Source organism: Pseudophryne corroboree, chromosome 10, assembly GCF_028390025.1.
Source record: "Pseudophryne corroboree isolate aPseCor3 chromosome 10, aPseCor3.hap2, whole genome shotgun sequence".
Classification (NCBI taxonomy): domain Eukaryota; kingdom Metazoa; phylum Chordata; class Amphibia; order Anura; family Myobatrachidae; genus Pseudophryne; species Pseudophryne corroboree.
The window spans coordinates 343,360,765-343,381,678 of record NC_086453.1 but is presented as its reverse complement, the minus strand read 5'-3'; the positions used below and the strand labels follow the sequence as shown (position 1 = coordinate 343,381,678).

Below are 20,914 nucleotides of genomic sequence, written 5' to 3'. Positions count from 1 at the left end.
AGGATCCAGGGGTCCTGTACGGTCCCAGCGTCATGCTGAGAACTTAGTAGAAGCGGTGGAGGGCTTCTGTTACTGGGAATGGACTGCCTGCTGCAGTCTTCTTCCCTTTCCTCTATCCCTGGGCAGATATCTTATAGGGACGAAAAGACTGAGGCTGAAAAGACGGTGTCTTTTTCTGCAGAGATGTGACTTAGGGTAAAAAACAGTGGATCTTCCAGCAGTTGCCGTGGCCACCAGGTCCCATGGACCGACCCCAAATAACTCCTCCCCTTTTATACGGCAATACATCTTTGTGCCGTTTGGAATCTGCATCCCCTGACCACTGTCGTGTCCATAAACATCTTCTTGCAGATATGGACATCGCATTTACTCTTGATGCCAGAGTGCAAATATCCCTCTGCGCATCTCGTATATATAGAAATGCATCCTTTAAATGCTCTATAGTCAATAAAATACTGTCCCTGTCAAGGGTATCAATATTTTTAGTCAGGGAATCCGACCAAGCCACCTCAGCTCTGCACATCCAGGCTGAGGCGATCGCTGGTCACAGTATAACACCAGCATGTGTGTGTATACTTTTTAGGATATTTTTCTGATAAGCATGTGAGCGCCTTATCCACCCTGAGGGGTGTTTCCCAATGCGCCTTAACTTCTGGCGGGAAAGGGTATACCGCCAATAATTTTCTATCGGGGGAAACCCACGCATCATCACACACTTCATTTAATTTATCTGATTCAGGAAAAACTACAGGTAGTTTTTTCACCTCACACATAATACCCTTCTTTGTGGTACTTGGAGTATCAGAAATATGTAACACCTCCTTCATTGCCCTTAACGTGTGGCCCTAAAGGAAAATAAGAATTTACTTACCGATAATTCTATTTCTCGGAGTCCGTAGTGGATGCTGGGGTTCCTGAAAGGACCATGGGGAATAGCGGCTCCGCAGGAGACAGGGCACAAAAAAGTAAAGCTTTACTAGGTCAGGTGGTGTGCACTGGCTCCTCCCCCTATGACCCTCCTCCAGACTCCAGTTAGGTACTGTGCCCGGACGAGCATACACAATAAGGGAGGCATTTTGAATCCCGGGTAAGACTCATACCAGCCACACCAATCACACCGTACAACTTGTGATCTAAACCCAGTTAACAGTATGACAACAGAAAGGGCCTCTTAAAGATGGCTCCTTAACAATAACCCGAATTAGTTAACAATAACTATGTACAAGTATTGCAGATAATCCGCACTTGGGATGGGCGCCCAGCATCCACTACGGACTCCGAGAAATAGAATTATCGGTAAGTAAATTCTTATTTTCTCTATCGTCCTAAGTGGATGCTGGGGTTCCTGAAAGGACCATGGGGATTATACCAAAGCTCCCAAACGGGCGGGAGAGTGCGGATGACTCTGCAGCACCGAATGAGAGAACTCCAGGTCCTCCTTTGCCAGGGTATCAAATTTGTAAAATTTTACAAACGTGTTCTCCCCCGACCACGTAGCTGCTCGGCAGAGTTGTAATGCCGAGACCCCTCGGGCAGCCGCCCAAGATGAGCCCACCTTCCTTGTGGAGTGGGCTTTTACAGTTTTAGGCTGTGGCAGGCCTGCCACAGAATGTGCAAGTTGAATTGTGTTACAAATCCAACGAGCAATCGACTGCTTAGAAGCAGGTGCGCCCAACTTGTTGGGTGCATACAATATAAACAGCGAGTCAGATTTTCTGACTCCAGCCGTCCTTGCAATGTATATTTTTAAGGCTCTGACAACGTCCAACAACTTGGAGTCCTCCAAGTCGCTAGTGGCCGCAGGCACCACAATAGGTTGGTTCAGATGAAATGCTGATACCACTTTAGGGAGAAAATGCGGACGAGTCCGCAGTTCTGCCCTATCCGAATGGAAGATTAGATAAGGACTTTTATAAGATAAAGCCGCCAATTCAGATACTCTCCTGGCAGAGGCCAGGGCTAGTAACATAGTCACTTTCAATGTGAGATATTTCAAATCCACCTTTTTCAATGGTTCAAACCAATGGGATTTGAGGAAATCTAAAACTACATTTAGATCCCACGGTGCCACCGGAGGCACCACAGGAGGCTGTATATGCAGTACTCCCTTGACAAAAGTCTGGACCTCAGGGACAGAGGCCAATTCTTTTTGGAAGAATATTGACAGGGCCGAAATTTGAACCTTAATGGATCCCAATTTGAGACCCATAGATAATCCTGATTGCAGGAAATGTAGGAAACGACCCAGTTGGAATTCCTCCGTCGGAACCCTCCGATCCTCGCACCACGCTACATATTTTCGCCAAATGCGGTGATAATGTTTCACGGTGACTTCCTTCCGTGCCTTAATCAAGGTAGGAATGACTTCTTCTGGAATGCCTTTCCCTTTTAGGATCTGGCGTTCAACCGCCATGCCGTCAAACGCAGCCGCGGTAAGTCTTGAAAAAGACAGGGACCCTGCTGTAGCAGGTCCCTTCTCAGAGGTAGAGGCCACGGTTCGTCCGTGAGCATCTCTTGAAGTTCCGGATACCAAGTCCTTCTCGGCCAATCCGGAACCACTAGTATTGTTCTTACTCTTCTTTGCCGTATGATCTTCAATACCTTTGGTATGAGCGACAGAGGAGGAAACACATACACTGACTGGTACACCCAAGGAGTTACCAGTGCGTCCACAGCTATTGCCTGTGGATCTCTTGACCTGGCGCAATATTTGTCCAGTTTCTTGTTGAGGCGAGACGCCATCATGTCTACAATTGGTCTTTCCCAACGGTCTATTAACATGTTGAAGACTTCTGGATGTAGACCCCACTCTCCCGGATGAAGATCGTGTCTGCTGAGGAAGTCTGCTTCCCAGTTGTCCACGCCCGGGATGAACACTGCTGACAGTGCTATCACGTGATTCTCCGCCCAGCGAAGAATCTTGGCAGCTTCTGCCATTGCACTCCTGCTTCTTGTGCCGCCCTGCCTGTTTACATGGGCGACCGCCGTGATGTTGTCCGACTGAATCAACACCGGCTTTCCTTGCAGGAGAAGTTCCGCCTGGCTTAGAGCATTGTAGATTGCTCTTAGTTCCAGAATGTTTATGTGAAGAGACTTTTCCAGACTCGTCCATACTCCCTGGAAGTTTCTTCCTTGTGTGACTGCTCCCCAGCCTCTCAGGCTGGCGTCCGTGGTCACCAGGATCCAATCCTGAATGCCGAATCTGCGGCCTTCTAATAGGTGAGCCTTCTGCAACCACCACAGAAGTGACACCCTTGTCTTTGGTGACAGGGTTATTCGCAGGTGCATCTGCAGATGCGACCCTGACCATTTGTCCAACAGATCCCTTTGGAATATTCTTGCATGGAATCTGCCGAATGGAATTGCTTCGTAAGAAGCCACCATTTTTCCCAGGACTCTTGTGCATTGATGTACTGACACTTTTCCTGGTTTTAGGAGGTTCCTGACCAGATCGGATAACTCCTTGGCTTTTTCCTCTGGAAGGAAAACCTTTTTCTGAACCGTGTCCAGAATCATTCCTAGGAACAGCAGACGAGTTGTCGGGATTAAATGGGATTTTGGAATATTCAGAATCCACCCGTGTTGTCTTAGCACCTCTTGAGATAGTGCTAAAGCTGTCTCCAGCTGTTCTCTGGACCTTGCCCTTATTAGGAGATCGTCCAAGTATGGGATAACTAATACGCCTTTTCTTCGAAGAAGAATCATCATCTCGGCCATTACCTTGGTAAAGACCCGAGGCGCCGTGGACAATCCGAACGGCAGCGTCTGAAACTGATAGTGACAGTTTTGAACAATGAACCTGAGGTACCCCTGTGTGCGGGGTAAATCGGAACGTGTAGATACGCATCCTTGATGTCCAAGGATACCATAAAGTCCCCTTCTTCCAGGTTCGCTATCACTGCTCTGAGTGACTCCATCTTGAACTTGAACTTTTTTATGTAGAGGTTCAAGGACTTCAGATTTAGAATAGGCCTTACCGAGCCATCCGGCTTCGGTACCACAAATAGAGTGGAATAATACCCCTTTCCTTGTTGTAATAGGGGTACTTTGACTATCACCTGCTGAGCGTACAGCTTGTGAATGGCTTCCAACACCCTCTCCCTTTCGGAAGAGACGGTTGGTAAGGCAGACTTCAGGAAACGATGAGGAGGATCCGTCTCTAATTCCAACCTGTACCCCTGAGATATTATCTGCAGGATCCAGGGGTCTACCTGCGAGTGAGCCCACTGCGCGCTGTAATTTTTGAGACGGCCCCCCACTGTCCCCGAGTCCGCTTGAGAGGCCCCAGCGTCATGCTGAGGTTTTTGCAGGAGCCGGGGAGGGCTTCTGTTCCTGGGAAGGAGCTGCCTGTTGGTGTCTCTTCCCTCTTCCTCTGCCTCGTGGCAGGTACGACAAGCCCTTTGCTCTCTTATTTTTGTAGGAGCGAAAAGGCTGCGGTTGAAAGGTCGGTGCCTTTCTCTGTTGGGGAGTGACTTGAGGTAAAAAAGTGGATTTCCCGGCAGTAGCCGTGGCCACCAAGTCTGATAGACCAACTCCAAATAACTCCTCCCCTTTATACGGCAAAACCTCCATGTGACGTTTTGAATCCGCATCGCCTGTCCACTGTCGTGTCCATAAGGCTCTTCTGGCTGAAATGGACATAGCACTCACCCGAGATGCCAGTGTGCAAATATCCCTCTGTGCATCACGCATATAGATAAATGCATCCTTTATTTGTTCTAACGACAGTAAAACATTGTCCCTATCTAGGGTATCAATATTTTCAATCAGGGATTCTGACCAAACTACTCCAGCACTGCACATCCAGGCAGTTGCTATAGCTGGTCGTAGTATAACACCTGCATGTGTGTATATATTCTTTTGAATAACTTCCATCATTCTATCTGATGGATCCTTAAGTGCGGCCGTCTCAGGAGAGGGTAACGCCACTTGTTTGGATAAGCGTGTGAGCGCCTTGTCCACCTTAGGGGGTGTTTCCCAGCGCGCCCTAACCTCTGGCGGGAAAGGGTATAATGCCAATAACTTTTTTGAAATTATCAACTTTTTATCAGGAGCAACCCACGCTTCATCACACACGTCATTTAATTCTTCTGATTCAGGAAAAACTGTTTGTAGTTTTTTCACACCATACATAATACCCTGTTTTACGGTATCTGTAGTATCAGCTAAATGTAACGTCTCCTTCATTGCCAAAATCATATAACGTGTGGCCCTACTGGAAAATACGTTTGAATTTCTACCGTCGTCACTGGAATCAGTGCCCGTGTCTGGGTCTGTGTCGACCGACTGAGGCAAAGGGCGTTTTACAGCCCCTGACGGTGTTTGAGGCGCCTGGACAGGCATTAATTGATTGTCCGGCCGCCTCATGTCCTCAACTGACTGTTTAAGGGAAGATAAACCATCACGTAATTCCACAAATAAAGGCATCCATTCTGGTGTCGACCCCCTGGGGGGTGACATCTGCATATTTGGCAATTGCTCCGCCTCCACACCAATATCGTCCTCATACATGTCGACACCACGTACCGACACACACCGCAACTCACAGGGAATGCTCTAATGAAGACAGGACCCACTAGCCCTTTTGGGGAGACAGAGGGAGAGTCTGCCAGCACACACCACAAAGCGCTATATATACAAGGGATATCCTTATATTAAGTGCTCCCTTATAGCTGCTTTAATATATATATATATATAGCCATTAATGTGCCCCCCCTCTCTGTTTTACCCTGTTTCTGTAGTGCAGTGCAGGGGAGAGACCTGGGAGCCGTTCTGACCAGCGGAGCTGTGACAGAAAATGGCGCCGTGTGCTGAGGAGATAGGCCCCGCCCCTTTTTCGGCGGGTTCTTCTCCCGCTATTTTTCCAGTCAGGCAGGGGTTAAATATCTCCATATAGCCCCTATGGGCTATATGTGAGGTATTTTTAGCCTTGTATAAGGTTTATATTTGCCTCTCAGAGCGCCCCCCCCCAGCGCTCTGCACCCTCAGTGACTGCCCAGTGAAGTGTGCTGAGAGGAAAATGGCGCACAGCTGCAGTGCTGTGCGCTACCTTATGAAGACTGAGGAGTCTTCAGCCGCCGGTTTCCGGACCTCTTCACGCTTCAGCATCTGCAAGGGGGTCGGCGGCGCGGCTCCGGGACCGGACTCCACGGCTGGGCCTGTGTTCGATCCCTCTGGAGCTAATGGTGTCCAGTAGCCAAGCAGCAAATCCACTCTGCATGCAGGTGAGTTTACTACTTTCCCCCTAAGTCCCACGTTGCAGTGATCCTGTTGCCAGCAGGACTCACTGTAAAGAAAAAAACCTAAACTAAACTTTCTCTAAGCAGCTCTTTAGGAGAGCCACCTAGATTGCACCCTTCTCGTTCGGGCACAAAATCTAACTGGAGTCTGGAGGAGGGTCATAGGGGGAGGAGCCAGTGCACACCACCTGACCTAGTAAAGCTTTACTTTTTTGTGCCCTGTCTCCTGCGGAGCCGCTATTCCCCATGGTCCTTTCAGGAACCCCAGCATCCACTTAGGACGATAGAGAAAATACGTTTGTTTCTTCACCGTCGACACTGAAATCAGTGTCCGTGTCTGGGTCTATGTCGACCGACTGAGGTAAATGGGCGTTTTTACAAGCCCCTGACGGTGTCTGAGACGCCTGGACCGGTACTAATTTGTTCGCCGGCCGTCTCATGTCGTCAACCCACTTGCAGCGTGTTGACATTATCACGTAATTCCATAAGTAAGCCATCCATTCCGGTGTCGACTCCCTAGAGAGTGACATCACCATTACAGGCAATTTGCTCCGCCTCCTCACCAACATTTTCCTCATACATGTCGACACACACGTACCGACATACAGCACACACATAGGGAATGCTCTGATAGAGGACAGGACCCACTAGCCCTTTGGGGAGACAGAGGGAGAGTTTGCCAGCACACACCAAAATGCTATAATTATACAGGGACAACCCTTATATAAGTGTTCCTCCCATATAGCATTTAATATATATATGTATATCGCCAAATCAGTGCCCCCCCTCTCTGTTTTAACCCTGTTTCTGTAGTGCAGTGCAGGGGAGAGCCTGGGAGCCTTCCCCTCAGCCTTTCTGTGAGGGAAAATGGCGCTGTGTGCTGAGGAGAATAGGCCCCGCCCCCTTTTCGGTGGGCTTCTTCTCCGGAGATTGTGAAGTCTGGCAGGGGTTAAATACATCCATATAGCCTCAAGGGCTATATGTGATGTATTTTTCGCCATACAGGTATTCTACATTGCTGCCAGGGCGCCCCCCCCCGCGCCCTGCACCCTCCGTGATCGCTGTGGGAAGTGTGCTGACAGACAATGGCGCACAGCTGCAGTGCTGTGCGCTACCTGAGGAAGACTGAAAAGTCTTCTGCCGCCTGGTTCCGGACCTCTTCAATCTTCAGCATCTGCAAGGGGGTCGGCGGCGCGGCTCCGGGACGAACCCCAGGGCGAGACCTGTGTTCCGACTCCCTCTGAAGCTAATGGTGTCCAGTAGCCTAAGAATCCAATCCATCCTGCACGCAGGTGAGTTGAAATTCTCTCCCCTAAGTCCCTCGATGCAGTGAGCCTGTTGCCAGCAGGACTCACTGAAAATAAAGAACCTAAAAACTTTTTCTAAGCAACTCTTTAAGAGAGCCACCTAGATTGCACCCTTCTCGGACGGGCACAAAAACCTAACTGAGGCTTGGAGGAGGGTCATAGGGGGAGGAGCCAGTGCACACCATGTGATCCTAAAAGCTTGCTTTTGTGCCCTGTCTCCTGCGGAGCCGCTATTCCCCATGGTCCTGACGGAGTCCCCAGCATCCACTAGGACGTTAGAGAAAACATCAATTGAAATGTGACAATTGTTTGGGCGTCTAAACAATTTCGTTTATACGGGAAAATTAGATGACCAAAACAATTGAATCTGCAGGGGTAATTCAGCGCAAGTTTGGCAAGCTCCAGGAATGAGTGCTTGGAGTTGTTCAAATTGGCAGCGCTGTAAATCAGCTACAAAAAGATTTCTGCTCGCATCTTCCTATGGGTGCAAGCAGAAATCCAACTTAACTAGTCCCTTGGGGCAGCATTGCATTCGGCACTTAAGTCGGTATAAAGCAGTTTACCATTACTAAGGTTGGGTCTTCATAAACCGCATCTACCGACGTAAAAGCAGGATGCATTGTGTGCAACTGAATAACTGATACCCAGAGCTTACCAAATTCACTCTAAATTGAATTGCCCCAATACTAGTATAGAACATATCTTAATATGTGTTTACTATACCGCAAAAGAACATTAGGATACCATCTTTCTCATTACAGATCTTTAATGAAGTGGCCTTGGATAGATTATTCTTCCAAAACTGAACCATGTGTCCTGAATTCATTCACTTACATTATAAACGCACCTCGCACTCTAGCAGAAAGCTGCGTGCGACATGTTATATTTGAAAGGTGAACTTTTTTTATTAAGCTAGATACAAGACCTGGGAACGTTTTTAATGACACTTGCCAAGACCATAGAAATGTACATGAATACAGGTTATAACGCCACAAGTTCCACAGAATTGTCTGATTGCTCATTGGATCAGCCCACAAAATGGTCACACCCACTGCACCACTGTGACCAGTGCATTGAAATATTGTGTTCCGGCCGAAAACAAAATCGTCTCTATGGTGAAACACAACCTTGTTCATGTTTTATCACGTTCATATCTCACATGCAAAACCTACTACCAGGAGATGGTACAGTACGACCAGCCGTTTTGTTTACGCACACCTGCCTCACTCATGATGGACAAAATCTACTTTTACCTAATCTCAGGTATTGTAAGCTTTGTCTCTGACCAATTACCGAATGACATTTGTACTTCAGCTGAACAATATAGTCCCATTAACAGAACAAAGGATATAAAGGATGTGTTAATCTCATGCAACTTCTATACAAATACTATGTTGCCTGCCTGGCCATGATGGGATATGTAGTTCCACAAGAAGGCTGCCTAATTCTGCATTGGTTTGAGGAAGTACGTTTTTCGGTTCATCATTAAAGTGGATCTATCATTCCCAAACAAAGGGGTTTATTTACTAAGCCTCAGATGGAGATAAAGAGGACGGAGATAAGTACCAGCCAATCAGCTCCTAACTGCTATGTTACAGGCTCCGTTTGGAAAAAATGTCAGTTAGGAGTTCATTGGTTACTTTATCTCTGTCCACTATACCTCCATCCAAGGCCTAGTAAGGACCCCAATTAGCATGCATGTACATACTGTATCCCCTGCATAATCTGGCAGCGTGCTAGTCTGAGGCTCCCCCTACATGCAGCATCTGTAGAAAGTACTTCTTTGGTTTATTACGGACATGAAAATGACGTGGCTGTCTCCAATGTGTACAGGCGGGTCGGCTTCCACTACGGAAACGCTAGAGGAACAGTATTGGCTTTTCAAAGCAATTCCTTAGAAATATGTGAATGCAGATACAGATACACAAAACTCAAAAGGTGACGCCGAGAATGTATTCAGACCAGTGATAACAATATACAAAACTTACATCTAAAGCTGCTGTTACCTGACCGTGCTCGATGCAGAATATACGTGTATACTGCTAAGCATGTAAGCCATCATTATCAAATGCTACAAAATGATTTGCAGCTGGATACGTAATTAACAATTCTATAGAAGGCTTTCAATGGCCATCAAGAACAACCGATATGGCAGTTTCGGGGCTCATGTCGGAGATTATATACAATCAGATGTATCATCGTACACGGAGGCGTCAGACACGCCACGTCCTGGGCAATTGGGCAGCAACAAGCATATTTTTTTCCGCTCAAAGGGGCGCTTCCATTATTCTCCCAGCGGCTGGAAGTAATGGGCGCAATTGAACTGTTACTCCATTTGAGTGAGCATGCCGCAGGTGCCAAGGTCATTTTGGGACTGCTTTTCAATTGATATTGAGGGGAATGTACAGTCCTTTGGCCGCTGAAAAATGTTGGGTTACCCATCACTGATATAGGGGTCTATTTACTAAGCCTTGGATGGAGATAAAGTCGCTGGAGATAAAGTAATAGCCAATCAACTCCAAACTGCCATGTCACAGGCTGTGTTTGAAAAATGACAGTTGTGAGCTGATTGGCTGGTACTATATCTCCATCCAGGGCTTAGTAAATAGACCCCATAGAGAGTAACGGGGCATTATAACGGTAATTGTAAGCTCTCACAAGGGCCCTCTTTCCTCCTGCATGCTCTCTTTCCTTACTTTTGTCATTATATTCTTCCCCATGCTTACAGTGGCCCTGAACCAGTCTGCTGCACCCATCAAATAGACTATGGGGTTCAGCCAGCGCTGACTCCGTCATTAGGAGTCTACATGCATAATGGTTTGTTAATTAGCTAACTAGTGTCTTAATGTTATGCACTTTATATCCTGCTAGAATTGCACTATTGGTCTGATTCAGAAATGAACGTAAACCCGATGCGCAGAATGGGTCCTCGCAAGCAGTGCCCCCAAGGGACAGCCTGATTGACAGGCTGCCAGCGTTTTGGGGCGGAGGATGGGAGGTGCTGGCTAGCATTACCGATAAGGTGGGGGCGTCACCCCTGTTTTATGGGAGTGGTGAGGCCGGGGTCTGCGTCTTCGGACACAGATATCCTGGTAATGGCTGAGCGGTTACGGTCGTCATTCTGAATACGCTTCGGTTTGGTCAGATGACCGATTGCTGCCAATATCGCGATTAGTGGTCACGATAGTGATCCGATGCTCGGATTACTGGCAGGAGGATTTTTGTTTTCTTCTACAGATGCCTACTGTAGCATTATTATACATTGCTGCTGCGTCCATCTCTGAATCACGTCCTGTATCTCTATATACGCTCTGTAAGGAACTGCAGGCCCCTTTTGGCACACTATAAATAAAGGTTCATAATAATAATAATAAGAATTTACTTACCGATAATTCTATTTCTCGGAGTCCGTAGTGGATGCTGGGGTTCCTGAAAGGACCATGGGGAATAGCGGCTCCGCAGGAGACAGGGCACAAAAGTAAAGCTTTCCGATCAGGTGGTGTGCACTGGCTCCTCCCCCTATGACCCTCCTCCAAGCCAGTTAGGTCCTGTGCCCGGACGAGCGTACACAATAAGGGAGGAATTTTGAATCCCGGGTAAGACTCATACCAGCCACACCAATCACACCGTACAACTTGTGATCTAAACCCAGTTAACAGTATGATAACAGCGGAGCCTCTGAAAAGATGGCTCACAACAATAATAACCCGATTTTTGTAACTATGTACAAGTATTGCAGATAATCCGCACTTGGGATGGGCGCCCAGCATCCACTACGGACTCCGAGAAATAGAATTATCGGTAAGTAAATTCTTATTTTCTCTATCGTCCTAGTGGATGCTGGGGTTCCTGAAAGGACCATGGGGATTATACCAAAGCTCCCAAACGGGCGGGAGAGTGCGGATGACTCTGCAGCACCGAATGAGAGAACTCCAGGTCCTCCTTAGCCAGGGTATCAAATTTGTAGAATTTAGCAAACGTGTTTGCCCCTGACCAAGTAGCTGCTCGGCAAAGTTGTAAAGCCGAGACCCCTCGGGCAGCCGCCCAAGATGAGCCCACCTTCCTTGTGGAATGGGCATTTACATATTTTGGCTGTGACAGGCCTGCCACAGAATGTGCAAGCTGAATTGTATTACACATCCAACTAGCAATAGTCTGCTTAGAAGCAAGAGCACCCAGTTTGTTGGGTGCATACAGGATAACAGCAAGTCAGTTTTCCTGACTCCAGCCGTCCTGGAACATATTTTCAGGGCCCTGACAACATCTAGCAACTTGGAGTCCTCCAAGTCCCTAGTAGGTGCAAGGCACCACAATAAGCTGGTTCAGGTGAAACACTGACACCACCTTAGGGAGAGAACTGGGGACGAGTCCGCAGCTCTGCCCTGTCCGAATGGACAAACAGATATGGGCTTTTTTGAGAAAAAACCACCAATTTGACACTCGCCTGGTCCAGGCCAGGGCCAAGAGCATGGTCACTTTTCATGTGAGATGCTTCAAATCCACAGATTTGACTGGTTTTAAACCAATGTGATTTGAGGAATCCCAGAACTACGTTGAGATCCCACAGTGCCACTGGAGGCACAAAAGGGGGTTGTATATGCAATACTCCCTTGACAAACTTCTGGACTTCAGGAACTGAAGCCAATTCTTTCTGGAAGAAAATCGACAGGGCCGAAATTTGAACCTTAATGGACCCCAATTTGAGGCCCATAGACACTCCTGTTTGCAGGAAATGCAGGAAACGACCGAGTTGAAATTTCTTTGTGGGGCCTTCCTGGCCTCACACCACGCAACATATTTTCGCCACATGTGGTGATAATGTTGTGCGGTCACCTCCTTTCTGGCTTTGACCAGGGTAGGAATGACCTCTTCCGGAATGCCCTTTTTTCCTTAGGATCCGGCTTTCCACCGCCATGCCGACAAACGCAGCTGCGGTAAGTCTTGGAACAGACATGGTACTTGCTGAAGCAAGTCCCTTCTTAGCGGCAGAGGCCATAAGACCTCTGTAAGCATCTCTTGAAGTTCCGGGTACCAAGTCCTTCTTGGCCAATCCGGAGCCATGAGTATAGTTCTTACTCCTCTACGTCTTATAATTCTCAGCACCTTAGGTATGAGAAGCAGAGGAGGGAACACATACACCGACTGGTACACCCACGGTGTTACCAGAACGTCCACAGCTATTGCCTGAGGGTCTCTTGACCTGGCGCAATACCTGTCCCGTTTTTTGTTCAGACGGGACGCCATCATGTCCACCTTTGGTATTTCCCAACGGTTTACAATCATGTGGAAAAAACTTCCCGATGAAGTTTCCACTCTCCCGGGTGGAGGTCGTGCCTGCTGAGGAAGTCTGCTTCCCAGTTTCCATTCCCGGGATGAAACACTGCTGACAGTGCTATCACATGATTTTCCGCCCAGCGAAAAGTCCTTGCAGTTTTTGCCATTGCCCTCCTGCTTCTTGTGTCGCCCTGTCTGTTTACGTGGGCGACTGCCGTGATGTTTTTCCCACTGGATCAATACCGGCTGACCTTGAAGCAGAGGTCTTGCTAAGCTTAGAGCATTATAAATTTACCCTTAGCTCCAGTATATTTATGTGGAGAAAAGTCTCCAGACTTGATCACACTCCCTGGAAATTTTTTCCTTGTGTGACTGCTCTCCAGCCTCTCGGGCTGGGCTCCGTGGTCACCAGCATCCAATCCTGAATGCCGAATCTGCGGCCCTCTAGAAGATGAGCACTCTATAACCACCACAGGAGAGACACCCTTGTCCTTGGATATAGGGTTATCCGCTGATGCATCTGAAGATGCGATCCGGACCATTTGTCCAGCAGATCCCACTGAAAAGTTCTTGCGTGAAATCTGCCGAATGGAATTGCTTCGTAGGAAGCCACCATTTTTACCAGGACCCTTGTGCAATGATGCACTGTTTTTAGGAGGTTCCTGACTAGCTCGGATAACTCCCTGGCTTTCTCTTCCGGGAGAAACACCTTTTTCTGGACTGTGTCCAGAATCATCCCTAGGCACAGCAGACGTGTCGTCGGGATCAGCTGCGATTTTGGAATATTTAGAATCCACCCGTGCTGTTGTAGCAGTATCCGAGATAGTGCTACTCCGACCTCCAACTGTTCCCTGGACTATGCCCTTATCAGGAGATCGTCCAAGTAAGGGATAATTAAGACGCCTTTTCTTCGAAGAAGAATCATCATTTCGGCCATTACCTTGGTAAAGACCCGGGGTGCCGTGGACAATCCAAACGGCAGCGTCTGAAACTGATAGTGACAGTTCTGCACCACGAACCTGAGGTACCCTTAGTGAGAAGGGCAAATTTGGGACATAGAGGTAAGCATCCCTGATGTCCCGGGACACTATATAGTCCCCTTCTTCCTGGTTCGTTATCACTGCTCTGAGTGACTCCATCTTGATTTGAACCTTTGTAAGTGTTCAAAAATTTTTTTAGAATAAGTCTCACCTAGCCTTCTGGCTTCAGTACCACAATATAGTGTGGAATAATACCCCTTTTCTTGTAGTAGGAGGGGTAATTTAATTATCACCTGCTGGGAATACAGCTTGTGAATTTTTTCCCATACTGCCTCCTTGTCGGAGGGAGACCTTGGTAAAGCAGACTTCAGGAGCCTGCGAAGGGGAAACGTCTCGACATTCCAATCTGTACCCCTGGGATACTACTTGTAGGATCCAGGGGTCCTGTACGGTCTCAGCGCCATGCTGAGAACTTGTCAGAAGCGGTGGAACGCTTCTGTTCCTGGGAATGGGCTGCCTGCTGCAGTCTTCTTCCCTTTCCTCTATCCCTGGGCAGATATGATCTTATAGGGACGAAAGGACTGAGGCTGAAAAGACGGTGTCTTTTTCTGCAGAGATGTGACTTAGGGTAAAAACGGCGGATTTTCCAGCAGTTGCCGTGGCCACCAGGTCCGATGGACCGACCCCAAATAACTCCTCTTCCTTTATACGGCAATACACCTTTGTGCCGTTTGGAATTTGCATCACCTGACCACTGTCGTGTCCATAACATCTTCTGGCAGATATGGACATCGCATTTACTCTTGATGCCAGAGTGCAAATATCCCTCTGTGCATCTCGCATATATAGAAATGCATCCTTTAAATGCTCTATAGTCAATAAAATATTGTCCCTGTCAAGGGTATCAATATTTTTAGTCAGGGAATCCGACCAAGCCACCCCAGCTCTGCACATCCAGGCTGAGGCGATCGCTGGTCGCAGTATAACACCAGTATGTGTGTATATACTTTTTATGATATTTTCCAGCCTCCTGTCAGCTGGTCCTTGAGGACGGCCCTATCTATAGACGGTACCGCCACTTGTTTTGATAAGCGTGTGAGCGCCTTATCCACCCTAAGGGGTGTTTCCCAACGCGCCCTAACTTCTGGCGGGAAAGGGTATACCGCCCATAATTTTCTATCGGGGGGAACCCACGCATCATCACACACTTTATTTAATTTATCTGATTCAGGAAAAACTACGGTAGTTTTTTCACATCCCACATAATACCCTCTTTTGTGGTACTTGTAGTATCAGAAATATGTAACACCTCCTTCATTGCCTTTAACGTGTGGCCCTAATAAGGAATACGTTTGTTTATTCACCGTCGACACTGGATTCAGTGTCCCTGTCTGTGTCTGTGTCGACCGACTAAAGTAAACGGGCGTTTTAAAACCCCTGACGGTGTTTTTGAGACGTCTGGACCGGTACTAATTGTTTGTCGGCCGTCTCATGTCGTCAACCGACCTTGCAGCGTGTTGACATTATCACGTAATTCCCTAAATAAGCCATCCATTCCGGTGTCGACTCCCTAGAGAGTGACATCACCATTACAGGCAATTGCTCCGCCTCCTCACCAACATCGTCCTCATACATGTCGACACACACGTACCGACACACAGCACACACACAGGGAATGCTCTGATAGAGGACAGGACCCACTAGCCCTTTGGAGAGACAGAGGGAGAGTTTACCAGCACACACCAAAAACGCTATAATTATATAGGGACAACCTTATATAAGTGTTTTCCCTTATAGCATCTTTTTTATATATTTCTAACGCCAAATTAGTGCCCCCCCTCTCTGTTTTAACCCTGTTTCTGTAGTGCAGTGCAGGGGAGAGCCTGGGAGCCTTCCCTCCAGCCTTTCTGTGAGGGAAAATGGCGCTGTGTGCTGAGGAGATAGGCCCCGCCCCTTTTTCGGCGGCCTCGTCTCCCGCTCTTAACGGATTCTGGCAGGGGTTAAATATCTCCATATAGCCTCCGGAGGCTATATGTGAGGTATTTTTAGCCAAAATAGGTATTCATTTGCCTCCCAGGGCGCCCCCCTCCCAGCGCCCTGCACCCTCAGTGACTGCCGTGTGAAGTGTGCTGAGAGGAAAATGGCGCACAGCTGCAGTGCTGTGCGCTACCTTTAGAAGACTGAGGAGTCTTCTGCCGCCGATTCTGGACCTCTTCTTACTTCAGCATCTGCAAGGGGGCCGGCGGCAAGGCTCCGGTGACCATCCAGGCTGTACCTGTGATCGTCCCTCTGGAGCTGATGTCCAGTAGCCAAGAAGCCAATCCATCCTGCACGCAGGTGAGTTCACTTCTTCTCCCCTAAGTCCCTCAGTGCAGTGATCCTGTTGCCAGCAGGACTCACTGTAAAATAAAAAACCTAAGCTAAACTTTTCTAAGCAGCTCTTTAGGAGAGCCACCTAGATTGCACCCTTCTCGGCCGGGCACAAAAATCTAACTGGCTTGGAGGAGGGTCATAGGGGGAGGAGCCAGTGCACACCACCTGATCGGAAAGCTTTACTTTTGTGCCCTGTCTCCTGCGGAGCCGCTATTCCCCATGGTCCTTTCAGGAACCCCAGCATCCACTAGGACGATAGAGAAAATATATGACCATGATGTAGAGAGTAAGGGGCTGCTATACAATGGGTCCGATACTAGTAGCTGTGAAGGGTGCAATGTGCCGTTGCCGCAGAGTTTTAACTTTGCGTGCTGAAATTAGCTCCAGTTCGCACAAAATTGCTTGGAAGCCTATGGGGCAGTGAGCACTTTTGTGCAAATTCAGGCCGCCGTAAAGTGCGATGACTTGCACCTGCGAGATCATCACGACTAATAGGACCGACCACAATGTATATAACTAGGGTAGAGCAGGAGTGTGATTTACTACATAGGGCCAGGATACAGAAAATGAGAGGCATTATACACTGTATAGGACTACGATATAGAGTGTTATACACTGGACCGGAACAAGGGGATGCAGATAATTTGTCGGCGTTCAGGATACCGACGACGAAATCCCGACAGCCAACAATCTAATTCCGGCGCACCAGGGCTATTTCCACTTGTGGGTGTCCACTACACCCATAGAGTGGGAATAGATCCTGTGGCGAGCGCAGGGAGCCCGCCCCACTGCTGGCCTTCTAGCGGGAATACCGACACTTTTTGGGGTGCTGACACCGGCTTTCCGAATAGGTTCACCATCCCAGCTTCGGAATCCCGACAGCCAGAATGCCGAACGAGCAGACACCGTCCCGCAAGAGAGGTAAGCCACGGGGTGAGGTGTGTTAGGTTTAGGCCCCGGGGGAGGGGGGGGGGAGGTTTAGGCATCCCCCAGGCAGGGTTAGGCTTATGCTGCAGTGAAGGGGGGGAGGTTAGGTTTACGCACCAGTGGGGAGGTCTAGGGTTCACCATCCCGGCACCAGAATCCCTACAGCTGGGATGCCGAATGAGCAGACACCGGCTCGCAAGAGAGGTAAGCCGTGGGGGCAGAGGGTTAGGCTTAGGCTGCGGGGAGGGGGTGAGGTTTGGTTTACGCACCAGTGGGGAGGGCTAGGGTTCACCATCCCGACACCAGAATCCCTGCAGCTGGGTTGCCGAATGAGCAGACACCGGCTCGCAAGAGAGGTAAACCGTGGGGGGAGAGGGTTAGGTTTAAGCTACGGGGGGGGGGGGGTTAGGTTTACGCACCAGTGGGGAGGTCTAGGGTTCACCATCCCGGCACCAGAATCCCTGCAGCTGGGATGCCGAATGAGCAGACACCGGCTCACAAAAGAGGTAAGCCGTGGGGGCAGAGGGTTAGGCGTAGGCTGCGGGGAGGGTGAGGTTTGGTTTACGCACCAGTGGGGATGGCTAGGGTTCACCATCCCGACACCAGAATCCCTGCAGCTGGGATGCTGAATGAGCAGACACCGGCTCGAAAGAGAGGTAAGCCGTGGGGGCAGAGGGTTAGGCTTAGGCTGCGGGGAGGGGGGGAGGTTTGGTTTACCCACCAGTGGGGAGGGCTAGGGTTCACCATCCCGACACCAGAATCCCTGCAGCTGGGATGCCGAATGAGCAGACACGGGCTCGCAAGAGAGGTAAGCCGTGGGGGAAGAGGGTTAGGTTTGGGCTGCGGGGGAAGGGGGTTAGGTTCAGGCACCCCCAAGGGGGGAATAGGGTTAGGAGGGCCGGGTTAGATTTAGGCTGTGGGGAGTGGGGTTAGGTTTAGGCTGCAGGGAGAAGAGGATTAGGTTTAGGCTGCAGGGAGGGTTAGCAGGTCAGGGGGAGAGGTTAAGTATACTTACCTTCCCCTGTCGGGATTCCGACCAGCAGGATGCGGCGGTTGGTATTCTGACCACCAGCATACAAAACGCCGGCAAATCGAACCCAACCCGTGGAGCTAATTATTTCACTTATGATTCTGTGAGACCTGTAAAACAGGAACTGTTTGTGGTCCTGAGGACTGAGCTTGAGAACCTATGATATACAGTATAGGTAGGCTTACCATACTATGCCATTAACCCAGGACACTCATGAATTACACAGGTTCTGTGGCTGATTAAAACCAGGTGAAATGCAGGCTTGAAGTAAGCCAGCCACAGAACCTGTGTAATTCATGAGTGTCCATGAGGGATAGTAAAGTAAGCTAAGTAAAGGACCAGTATAAAGAGGGTGAAGGAATTAATACAGAGTTGGCTATAGGCTGATGGGTGTTATATACAGTATAGGACCAGTATAAAGAGGGTGAGGGACATAATACACAGTACAGAGCCGGGATATAGGCTGAAGGCTTTATATACAGTATAGGACCAGTATACAGAAGGTGATGAACATTATACACGGTATAGAGCCATGATATAGACTGATGGTTGTTATACACAGCATAAAACTGGGATATAAATTGATGGGCGTTATATTAAGCATAGGCTCAGTAGTATGGATGACGGACATTATACATATAGAGCCAGGTTATATACTGAGGGGCGTCACATACAGTATAGAGCTGGGATTTAACCTGATGGCGCTATATACAGTATATGACCAGTTTATAGAAGGTGATGGACATTTATACACAGTATAGACCGATGATATAGACCGATAGTCACTATACACAGTATAGGACCAGTATAAAGAGTGTGAGGGACATTATACACAGCACAGAGCCAGGTTATATACTGAGGGTCTGGGACTCCAGGTCGACACACCTTAGGTCGACGTGGACAAAAGTTCGACGGGAACAAGGTCGGCATGGAAAATGGTCGACATGAGTTTTTTATGGGGGTTTTTGTGTCGTTTTTTTCGTAGAGTGTCCGGGAACCCCAATTAGTGCACCGCGTCCCCTCGCTTCGCTCGCCATGCTTCGGGCATGGTGCCTTCGCTCCGCTTGGCACAGATTACCGTTCCAATCGTAGTCCACGTGGATCGTTAAGTATGAAAAGGTTCCAAAAAAGAAAAAAATTGTGAAAAACTCATGTCGACCTAAGGTGTGTCGACCAATTGGCGTCGACCTAAGGTGTGTCGACTTTTTTTGTTGTCGACCTGGAGTCCGGATACCATACACATCACAGAGCCAGGTTATATACTGAGGGGCGTTATACACAGTTTAGGCCCAGTATATATCAAGTGAGGGACATTATACACAGCACAGAGCCAGGTTATATACTGAGGGGCGTTATACACCGTTTAGGTCCAGTATATATCAAGTGAGGGACATTATACACAGCACAGAGGCAAGTTATATACTGAGGGGCATTATATACAGTATAGGCCCAGTATATAGTGAGGGACATTATACACAGTATAGAGCCAGGTTATACACTGATAGTCGTTATATACAGTATACGCCCAGTATATAGAGTGAGGGACAACATACAGAGCCAGGTTATATACGGACAGTTGTTATATACTGTATAGGCCCAGTATATAGAGGGACATTATACACAGTATAGAGCTAGGTTATATACTGATAGGTGTTATATACAGTATAGGCCCAGTATATAGAGAGTGAGGGACATCATACACAGTATAGAGCCCGGTTATATACTGATGGTCGCTATACAGAGTATATATCCAGGCTATAGGGCCGCTGCGCGGGTACATGGGTGTGTGTGATGGGAATAGGCAGCTGTATGATACATATGCACCATTCCACAGGCTCCAGGGAACTCTGCTGGGCCATTTATGAAGGTGGCCCTTCCCCGGTGGCGATGGGATAGATAAAGGGGAGGGGGCAAGTTACTCAGCGCCCCCTCCCCCCAGCAGGCGGGAAACCTGGCCCAGGGATCGGTACACAGCTCACCTGCCAGCTTAGACTCCGTACGACCCTCCAGGCGTCCAGCGCACTTTCCGCCTCACAGGCCGCAGCCCCGGTTCCCTCGTACGCTTCGCCGGAGCCTCTGGCGCCTGATTGCCGCCGCCTTCCTCCCCCTCCTCCCGGTCCACCCCTCTGCCGCTGTGCAGTTGGTGCGCGCCGCCAACCGGCAAACTCTGCCTACGTGTGTGTGAGCGGCCGCCGCACAGGCCCAAGCGCTCGGAATCTTCCACTTCTCTGTGGCGGGGGGCGAAGGAGGGGAGTATAGAACGCATCAGTTTGTTTGTGTCCCACAATGCCGTGCGGCTGCAGGGGGGGGCGGTGTGACGCAGCGCCGGGGGAGGTTCCTGTCTGGCTGTGGTTGCCTGGCTACAGCTAGTCCTGACCTCGCACACTGTTATCCCCCCTCCTCTATAGGTGTGTGTGTACTGTGCACCCACTGTCTTCCTATAGGTGTATGAGTGACTTCCTATAGGTGTGAGTGTACTCCCTGACTTACTATAGGTGTATGAGTGTAACCCCTGACTGACTTCCTACATGTTAGTGTACCATGACCTTCTATAGGGGTGTGTGAGTGTACCCCTGACTGAGTTCCTATAGGTGTGAGTGTACCCCCTGACAGTATCTGTTTGGCAGGTCGACAGCCACTTGGTCGACACGTGAAAATGGTCGACAAAGGACAGATCGATACATGAAAAAGTTGCCTTTTAAAAAAAATAATAGATTTTGAACTTTTTCATACTTTACCATCCACGTGGACTACGATTGGGAATAGTAACCTGTAGGCACCTTG

The 20,914-nt window shown here is 48.8% G+C and overlaps 1 protein-coding gene across 2 annotated transcripts in view; it reads right to left on the bottom strand.

The window, feature by feature from the left end:
* The window catches only part of ZBTB44 (zinc finger and BTB domain containing 44), a 101,034-nt gene extending 80,581 nt beyond the window's left edge, over positions 1–20,453 (bottom strand). Inside the window, exon 1 of one of the 2 annotated variants that reach the window (XM_063943633.1) lies at positions 20,110–20,453. The gene's annotated coding sequence lies outside the window, so the exon portion shown is untranslated. The remainder of the gene's footprint in view (positions 1–20,109) is intronic. The other variant, XM_063943632.1, reaches the window with a different exon arrangement.
* Positions 20,454–20,914: the final 461 nt, after the last annotated feature.